This window comes from Trichechus manatus, unplaced genomic scaffold, assembly GCF_000243295.1.
Source record: "Trichechus manatus latirostris isolate Lorelei unplaced genomic scaffold, TriManLat1.0 scaffold00012, whole genome shotgun sequence".
In the NCBI taxonomy this organism is placed as follows: domain Eukaryota; kingdom Metazoa; phylum Chordata; class Mammalia; order Sirenia; family Trichechidae; genus Trichechus; species Trichechus manatus.
Window position 1 is genome coordinate 21109157 of NW_004443948.1, and position 9869 is coordinate 21119025.

Here is a 9869-nt window from a genome sequence, read left to right on the forward strand (position 1 = left end):
CCTTCTCCAGCTCTGTCCAGAACCCTCTGTTGTGATCCTGTGTATACATTTTTGAATGAGAAATTAACTTGAGCTGTATGTAAACTTTCACCTAAAGCACAATAAAAAATACAATAAAATAAAAATAAAAAGGACAAACAAAAAACAGCCCTAATAGTTCCTAACACTCTCATATCCACATCCTGTAATTCTCCTCCACTTGAATATGTTTTGCTGATAGAATACAGCAAAGATTCTGATTCAGTATACTGGGGTGGAAATGCCAGTTCTCAGTAGGGTTTTGAACTGGAATGAACTGGTTTGAAGCCCTGATTGTGAGTTCATCAAAAGGAAGATTATTGTAGGTAGGCCTGGCTTAGTCAGGTAAAAGACCCTGAAAGAGAAGATGGGCCATCCCTGAGGTCAGAGTTTCTTTCTCTTTCTGGTTTTGAAGAAGTAATCTACCATGTTGTGAGAGGCTGACGTGGAACTGAGAGTATCCTCTGAAGCTGAGAACAGCCCCAGGTCCACAGGGACCTCGTGGTGACAGTCTCAAGGAGATGAGTTCTGCCAACAATATGAGGGAACTTGGAAATGGATTGTTCTCCAGCCCAGTCTCTGATGCAACCACAGCCCAGCCAACAGCTGTATATCAGTCTGATGATACCTTGGAGCAGAGAGTCCAACTAAGCTGTGCCTAGACTTCTGCCCTACAGAAACTGTGAATAATAAACATGTGCTGTTTTAAGGTCCTGTGTTTCAGATAATTTGTTATGCAGCATAGGAAACTAATACAGTATCATTCATCTTTCTGCAATATTTGTCTCCATTAGCTAAATTCACATTTTAATGAAACATATTTTTTTGAACTCTTATTTTGTGCTAGGCCCTATTAAGTATTCATCCTATAATCACATAGGTTCATAAATAGCAGGGCTCAGATGGAAGCGCAGGCCCTTTTATTCTTGCCTCGGTGCTCATTTCCCTAGAAGAAACAGCTGTGGGTGTATTAATTAAAAGGTGAAATGTGTGATTGTTTCAAATATTTGAGTTATGGTGAGTTAGAGATATTATCCCTTTACATGTGACTATATGTGTGCCAAATTTGAAGTTGTGCTGATACTTAGAGAGTGCTAACCCAGGGAAAGAAGGTTAAATATACAATCCTTTCCTTAAATACTCATCAGTGTCTTCAGAAGACCTTTATCCAATTTTTGCTTGCTTGAAGGTCAACAGAGAAGTAAGAATCGTATGTTAAATGGACCATATTAGTTAGAGAGACACTGAATGGTTGCCATTAACCACAACAATAACGAAATCGAAGTATCCCTGAGTTTTGGCTTATAACATTTCCGGATATCATCATTTACACTTTCCTATAAATTTTCTATCGTGTTTTTGGGTTTTACAACAATTTATTATTTCAAATTTTTACAGAAGCTTGAATAAGCTGAATTTTCAGTCAAAATTATTTGAACATACATGCCAGAAAATAATTTAAACTATATTAATGCAGCTGTAATAAAGTTAATTGAAAATTTTATGGGCACTAAAAGGATATATGGAAACTTAAAAAGTAGATTTTGTTTTAATATGATAGCTTTCTTAGAAATGTATAATGTTGTAATAAAAACACTGTAAAATAAATGATTTGAATTCAAATTCCTATTTATTAGGCCCTAATTATTATGTGGAGTCAAAAATAAAAGTATATTACAGATTTCTTTTACTTTTAATTTCATTGAGAACTATATTTTAGACTGTAATAAACCAAAGGTCAGATTCAGAGAATAATTACATTTTACCAGTGGTAGCAGCAAAAAGATTAACCAGGATTTACTACAGTTTTAAAAATGTTTTTTTATATCAACTATGACATGGAGAAACAATGATTATTTTTTCGACTCATTTGAAGTTTTGAAATAAATGTGATTATTTCAGGAGTATTAGTATATGTTTATTTGTCCAAGAATAGTAAAATCTGTTTCATTAGCTAATAAAAAGACCCATGTATTCTACTTTTAATGGCATTGGGAACAGAAACATTTTGTTAGTCAATGGAAACATCTTTTATGTTGACTTAGTTCTGCAAAGCATAGAAAATGCATCACTTGCTTTCCTTTTGCACCATCATAGAGATTTATTTGTAACTTAATATTAGCATTGTTATTTAATCACTCAATCACTCATTAGACCAGAGTCAAGTGAGTGAACAGTGGTGTTCTGACCAGGACATTGTGGAGGCTGTCCTAACAGAGAGAGGGCAGACAAAAGCTGAAGTCAAGCTGTCAATCAGTAAATTTCTTTATAATCATCGTTGCTCTATAACCTTTGAAATAGGGTGAACCTGGAAGCAACTACTTTTGTTTCTCTGACAACATATAATTTTTGATTATTACAATTTTCTAGCTGACACTTTCAGGATAAATTTTCCATATACATTTAGAATAAAATCCCATTAATGTTAAATCTTGAAAAATTATTTTGCGATAAGGAGACAGAATATTTGGTGAAGTCCTATCACCAACACAAGTGGGCACAACCAGTGAGTTTATATAAGAAAGATAATTTCCCCATGTACTAGCTTCTTTAAGGAGCCCTGATGGCACAATGGTTAAGTGCTTGGCTGCTAACAGAAAGGTTGGTGGCTTGAACCCACCCAGAAGCTCCATGGGAGAAAGATCTGGCTATCTGCTTCCTTGAAGATTACACCCAAGAAAAACCTGTGGGGCAGTTTTACTCTGTCACATGTGGTAACTATGAGTAGCTACTTTGACTCTACTGAAAAATATAGCCAATTTTAATTTTTTCCAGTGTCTTACTATTTTTGTCCCATCCTGTAAGCTAACAACATTTTATGCCTCTTTATCTCTTCAGCATTTAGCACAATATCTGGCTTAAATATTTTGATTAGAGCTGAATCAGGCTCATAATATAATTCCTGAGTAAATAAGCCAAGTTTCCATTAGAATGGCAAAGGAAACAAATCTGTCATAATCTTTGAAAAATTAAAAATAACAAGGCTTAATGTTGGGAGCCTAGACCTTCTGCTCTTTTTGCTTATGGCCTCTATATGGAGTATTTTCTTAAATCTATTAATTCCTTTTCTATGCTACATAACACTTCATTTATTCTAAAGTTTAGTTTTTGCTGAACCCTGTAAGAGTGTAGCTCCATGGCATATTTCCCCAGCCAATAAGATCTGAGATGACAATTCACTAGTAATATGTTTTCTAGGCTACAGTGAGTATAGTTCAAAGGTCATGAGAGAGTAATCTGAATTGCAAGGTTGGCCAAGGTTGAATCAACTCATTTGGTTAGCTCTCTACATATTCATTAACTGTTCAATTAACTGCCAAATGATGGGAAAAACTATGATTTGTGCCAATCTGTACCATTTCTAAAATGGTTATAGCAAAACCTTAAACAAGTATTCTAGAAGTATTTGATGAAAAATAAAATGGGACAGGTCATGGCATTACAAGGGACTCAAACTGTAACAATGGTTAATTTATTAATATTTTATTATCATTATGATGATTAGCATTGAAGGTAATATATAAGCATATTTATATATATATATATATACAATTAAGAATTAATTATAGAGCTAAAAATATATGATTATACCATTAACCAAAATCACTTATGAACTCCACTTAAAAAATATTTTGTGAATTTTTATGTATTTTACTTCACCTTAATAGCCATGGTTAGAAAGCATTTTCCAAAATTATAAAATAAAATTATATACAGCTACTGTGATATTCTCTGATATTTGGTGGAAAAACGCTACTGATTCTTCCCTAAGATTGCAGAGAGATACATAATAATATACCTCCTCATTTATCAACTATCTTGTTATTCAACATTTTGCATTTATGACAATAGTAAAAAATCTAACACAGTATTTTGCACATTAAAGATGTACATCTGGCAGGAACACTTTCATGACTAGTGGGACATACAGCACCTCTCTACATTTTCTGCCTCTCGAGTCTACAGAGACAAATGTGTCCCACATGACATTTTGTAATCTGATGTGGTCATCCTCCATTTTCACATAATGCTGATTTTCACATAACAACCTGGTCTTTGGAACTTAACCACGTTAATAAGTGAGAAGTGAGTGTGTATGTAAAATGTTTTGATTATATTTCCAATATACAGTCAATACTGTTAGGAATTTCAAATGCAGGTAGGTGAAAAGTAAATCTTAATATTTCTTAATATTGGTGACATTGATTATGATGTCTTATTTCTATATGGTTTCACTTTGTTAGAAAGTGGTGGATTATGAAATATAGAGATTCATTATCATGAATTCAAGATACACTAAGATGACTGTTACAATAGGATAAAGATTTTGGTTTTAAAGCAATTCAAAAAATGAATCTTTTGGTGGTGAACATTTATAGAAATGTATTTAGTGTTTTGAAGTAAGTGATAGTTAAAACCTTTGTTGGTAGAGGCAGTTGCCATGGGTACTGAGCTTTCCTGAATTTTCTTGCTGAGTGTGTCATACTGCAAGGCTCATCTCAGACACTGAACAGTTCCTGCAATTAGTCACACAGGTAACTAAGTAGGTCAAGACCACCACAGTGTGACTACCTTGTAACTGCTTGCTCTCTTGGGAAAGGGGCTGGTTTGGTTGCTGCCTGTTAGGATGTTTGATGCTTGCTCAAAAAGTGCTGCCATTGGTCTTGCGTTCCTCACTTATGGCACAGACCACTGTGTGCGTAACATCCTTCTGAGCCCATTGAGTTGACCCAGGGATTTGGGGGCAGGAGAGCAAGCACAACTATGCTGATGTACTCGGTATTTTCTGTGTTGTGAGGAATAAACTGTCTGGCTTTGATCCATTGAGTCTCATTGTCTACTTTCCATGGAGTAACCATGGAGTTGTAGCAAGCCTACCTGCTTGCTTACCTAGTAATCTCCATTGTATTCTTGTTATGTTTTGCCATCCTCTATTAGGTTTTGCTTTTTCCATGAGAACACTTCTGGATAAACATTCAATTTTTTTTAACATATCTTTTAATTACTTGATACATGAAATATGTGTTTCATTTCAAAATTACTTTTATAAAAATATCTACAAGCAATTATTGAAAATTTGACATGTAAGCCCTGTTAACAGTGATTTTAATACTCATAGTAATGTAGTCAGAGAAGCTGCAATTCCCGTGAAGTAAGAGAAAATGGTTGTAATGGCTTTGTAAGTCAAAGTCTGAAATGTGGAAATCTGGGGTTCAACCACAAACTAGCTCTGTGATTCTGTAACACTCTGAAATTCAAACTTATCTGGGTCTTAGTTTCCTCAAGAAGTTGTTCACAGCTTAGTGGAACATATATGAGTTTTAATAAATAGCTACTATGCTTTGGGTGCTGTATTCTGCACAGCACTGTGAGCACCAGAAGTAGTAGAATTCAATGCAGAACTCAGTTTCCTCAATCTAAAGTATCTCTAAGAAACGTCAGTTTAGTAATTCTGTTGTTGTTGTGTGCAGTTAAGTTGATTTCAATTCATACAGCCCCTATAAAATAGAGTAGAACTTCCCCATAGGGTATCCTAGGCAGTAATCTTTAGGGAAGCAGGTTGTCACATTTTTCTCCTGAAGAGAGGCTGGTGAGTTCGAACCACTGACCTTTCGGTTAACAGCCGAGCGCTTAACCACTGTGCAACCAGTGCTCCTTTCAGTAACTTTAGACCTCTATAAATATCTTGTTTTATAAACTACTGTATCTTATTCATTTATGCCTCTTATTAATATTAATTGAACCTGATCCTGTTCCAGGCACTGTGCTTGGTGCATGGGATCTAATCATCGTTAATATTAACATGACGCTTCAGCTCCTGGAGCGTCCCATCGAATGAAAAGAGACAGTTACAAAATGTATGACAAAGCAAAGCACTGCATGAAGTGATAGGAGATATTAAATGCCGGGGACACAACATGAGTGGTAAGTGACTTGGTGGTGGCATGGGTGCCAAGATGGAGTTCAGCCTCGACTCTCACGTAACACTGATTTTCACATAATGACCTGGTCTTTGGAACCTCATCAAGTCAATAAGTGAGGAAAAGGTGTAGTGGCTAATCTTAACATGATTGCTTGAACCCTGCCCTCCCTCTTTACTGAAATCAATTGATATCAGGTCACAATGTGGTCTCTGGATCTCCACCAATACTACCTTTCGAAATTTAAATCAAGTAAGTCTGGCTCCAAACAGAATAGAAAATATTAGTACTTTGGGTGAAAAAAAGCCATTGGCAGGATTAAATTTGGGTCAGGATTTTTTTTTTTTTACAGTTAATATTCGGTTTTGTGGGTAAGAAAAACCTTAAAATCAAAGTGACATATCTATTGTTAATTTATCACTTTGACACTTTTTAGCTTCTTAAATTTAGAAACAAATCACATGAAATTCTCATCAAGCGTTTCTCTATAAAAGCCGGCAATCCAAAATTACAGCTGGCCTTTTTGGAGGCATTGGAATTGTGGGAAGGAAGAAAACAATATATCTGTGTCATAGTTCTGTATTTTGAAATATTAGTATTCTAGATCTAACAATAAAATTCTACTTAGAGAAGATCATTTTAGTGGAGAATCAATACTCGAAAAATAACTGTTCTATCGAGGTTATTCTATGGAACAGAGGAAAATGAACTGCATGATTGTCTCACCCAAACTGATAAGATTGATAAGTTTTTGAGAGTTTATTGACATTTGCTTAGTCTTTTTAAAAGCTGTTTTATAATTGAAATCCAATAATACATGATTTATAATGTTCACAGTAGTTGCTTTTGATTGTTGTAGTTATCTTTATTCTACTATCATTATGAATATATTTCTTTAATATTTTGTAATTTTGTAAAAAATTTTTTTTTTCCTAAGAATATAAACATCTCATGCCAACATTAACTTCTAAAGTCTGATAATTTTATTAGGTTTTTAATACTCATTTTGGAATACTTAGCAGCTGTTCTTTTTGCCATCATAATTATTCAACCCTGGTTTTCACCTGTATGCCAAAAATAGAGGATTACTGTGAAATTTAATCAACAAAAAATGAAAGAAGAGTTCATTCCTCATTATTCACTAAAACTGTGAATCTCACTGTCTGTTATTCATTTTTCAGTCATCAAGCTCTTTTAAAGTAATAGCAAACTCAAAATAATACTTGAAACTTTTCCAAAAGATGCAGTTTAACCAGAACCACTAAAAATTTTTGTAATTTTAGACCATTATAGAAAAAAATTAAATAGATGTGAATAGAAACAAAAATCATATCCACAAGGAGGCTCTAAAATGATTTTTAAGGGGCAATATATTTAAAAACTAAACAGACTTAGTTTTTTTTTTTTTTCACCCCCAACGTGTCTGTCAGTTTGTCGTACTGTGGGGGCTTGTGTGTTGCTGTGATGCTGGAAGCTATGCCACAGGTATTCAGATACCAGCAGAGTCACCCATGGTGTACAGGTTTCAGCTGAGCTTCCAGAATAAGACAGACTGGGAAGAAAGACCCGGAAGTCTACTTCTGAAAATAATTGGCCAGTGAAAACCTTATGAATAGCAGCAGACATTGTCTGATATAGTGCAGGAAGATGAGACCCCCAGGTTGGAAGTTACTCAAAAGACGACTAGGGAAGAGCTGTCTCCTCAGCGTAGAGTCAACCCTAATGATGTGGATGGAGTCAGGCTTCTGGGACCTTCATTTACTGATGTAGCATGACTCGAAAAGAGAAGAAACCAATGGAAACATCCATTAATAATTGGAATGCGGAATGTATGAAGTATGAATCTAGGAAAATCGGAAATCATCAAAAAGGAAATGAAGCACATAAATATTGATATCCTAGGCATTAGTGAGCTGAGATGGACTGGTACTGGCCATTTTGAATCGGACAATACTTTGGTCAACTATGTCTGGAATGACAAATTGAAGAGGAATGGCGTTGCATTGATAGTCAAAAAGAACATTCAAGATCTACCCTAAAGTACAACACTGTCAGTGATAGGATAATATCCATACAACTACAAGTAAGGCCAGTTAATACGACTATTATTCAAATTTACGCACCAACACACTAAGGCCAAAGATGAAGAAATTGAAGATTTTTTACCAGCTTCCGCAGTCTGAAATTGATCAAACATGCAATCAGGATGCATTATAATTACTGGTGATTGGAATTCGAAGTTGGAAGTAAAGAAGAAGAGTCAGTAGTTGGAAAATATAACCTCAGTGATCGAAACGATGCCAGAGATCGCGTGATAGAATTTTGCAAGACCAACCACTTCTTCATCGCAAATACCTTTTTTCACCAACATAAGTGGGGACTATACACGTGGACCTCACCTAATGGAATACACAGGAGTCAGATCAACTACATTTGTGGAAAGAGATGATGGAAAAGATCAATATCATCAGTAAGAACAAGACCAGGGGCCGACTGCAGAACAGATTATCAATTGCTCATATGCAAGTTCAAGTTGAAACAGAAGAAAATTAGAATGAGTCCACAAGAGCCAAAGTATGACCTTGAGTATATCCCACCTGAATTTAGAGACCATTTCAAGAACAGATTTGAGGCGTTGAACGCTAATGAACCAAAGACTAGACAAGTTGTGGAATGACATCAAGAACATCATACATGAAGAAAGCAAAAGGTCATTAAAAAGACAGGAAAGAAAGAAAAGACCAAAATGGATGTCAGAAGACACTCTGCAACTTGCTCTTGAACGTCGAGTACATAAAGCAAAAGGAAGAAATGATGAAGTAAAACAACTGAACAGAAAATTTCAAAGGGCAGCTTGAGAAGACAAGGTAAAGTATTATAATGACACGTGCAAAGAGCTGGAGATAGAAAACCAAAAGGGAAGAACACTTTTGGCATTTCTCAAGTTGAAAGATCTGAAGAAAAAATTCAAGCCTCGAGTTGCAATAGTGAAGGATTCTACGTGTAAAATATTAAATGATGCAGGAAGCATCAAAAGAAGACAGAAGGAATACACAGAGTCACTATACCAAAAAGAATTGGTCGACATTAAGCCATTTCAAGAGGTAGCATAGATCAGGGACCGATGGTACTGAAGGAAGAAGTCCAAGCTGCACTGAAGGCATTGGCAAAAAACAAAGTTCCAGGAACTGATGGAATATCAACTGAGATGTTTCAACAAACGGATGCAGCACTGGAAGCGCTCACTCATCTATGCCAAGAAATTTGGAAGAGAGCTACCTGGCCAACTGACTGGAAGAGATCCATATATATGCCTATTCCCAAGCAAGATGATCCAACTGAATATGGAAATTATCGAACAGGATCATTAATATCACACGCAAGTAAAATTTTGCTGGATATCATTCAAAGGCTGCTGCAGCAGTACGCTGACAGGGAACTGCCAGAAATTCAGGCCAGATTCAGAAAAGGACGTGGAACCAAGGTGGATGAAAGCAGAGAATACCAGAAAATGTTTACCTGTGTTTTATTGACTATGCAAAGGCATTCGGCTGTGTGGATCATATCAAATTATGGATAACATGGCAAAGAACGGGAATTCCAGAATACTTAATTGTGCTGATGAGGAACCTGTACATAGATCAAGAGGCAGTTGTTCGGATAGAACAATGGGATACTTCACGGTTTAAAGTCTGGAAAGGTGTGCCTCAGGGTTATATCCTTTCACCATACCTATTCAGTCTGTATGCTGCTCAAACAATCTAAGAAACTGGACTATATGAAGATGAACAGGGCATCAGGATTGGAGGAAGACTCATAAACAACCTGCAATATGCAGATGACACAACCTTGCTTGCTGAAAGTGAAGAGGACTTGAAGCATTTACTGATGAAGATCAAAGACCACAGCCTTCAGTATGGATTACACCTC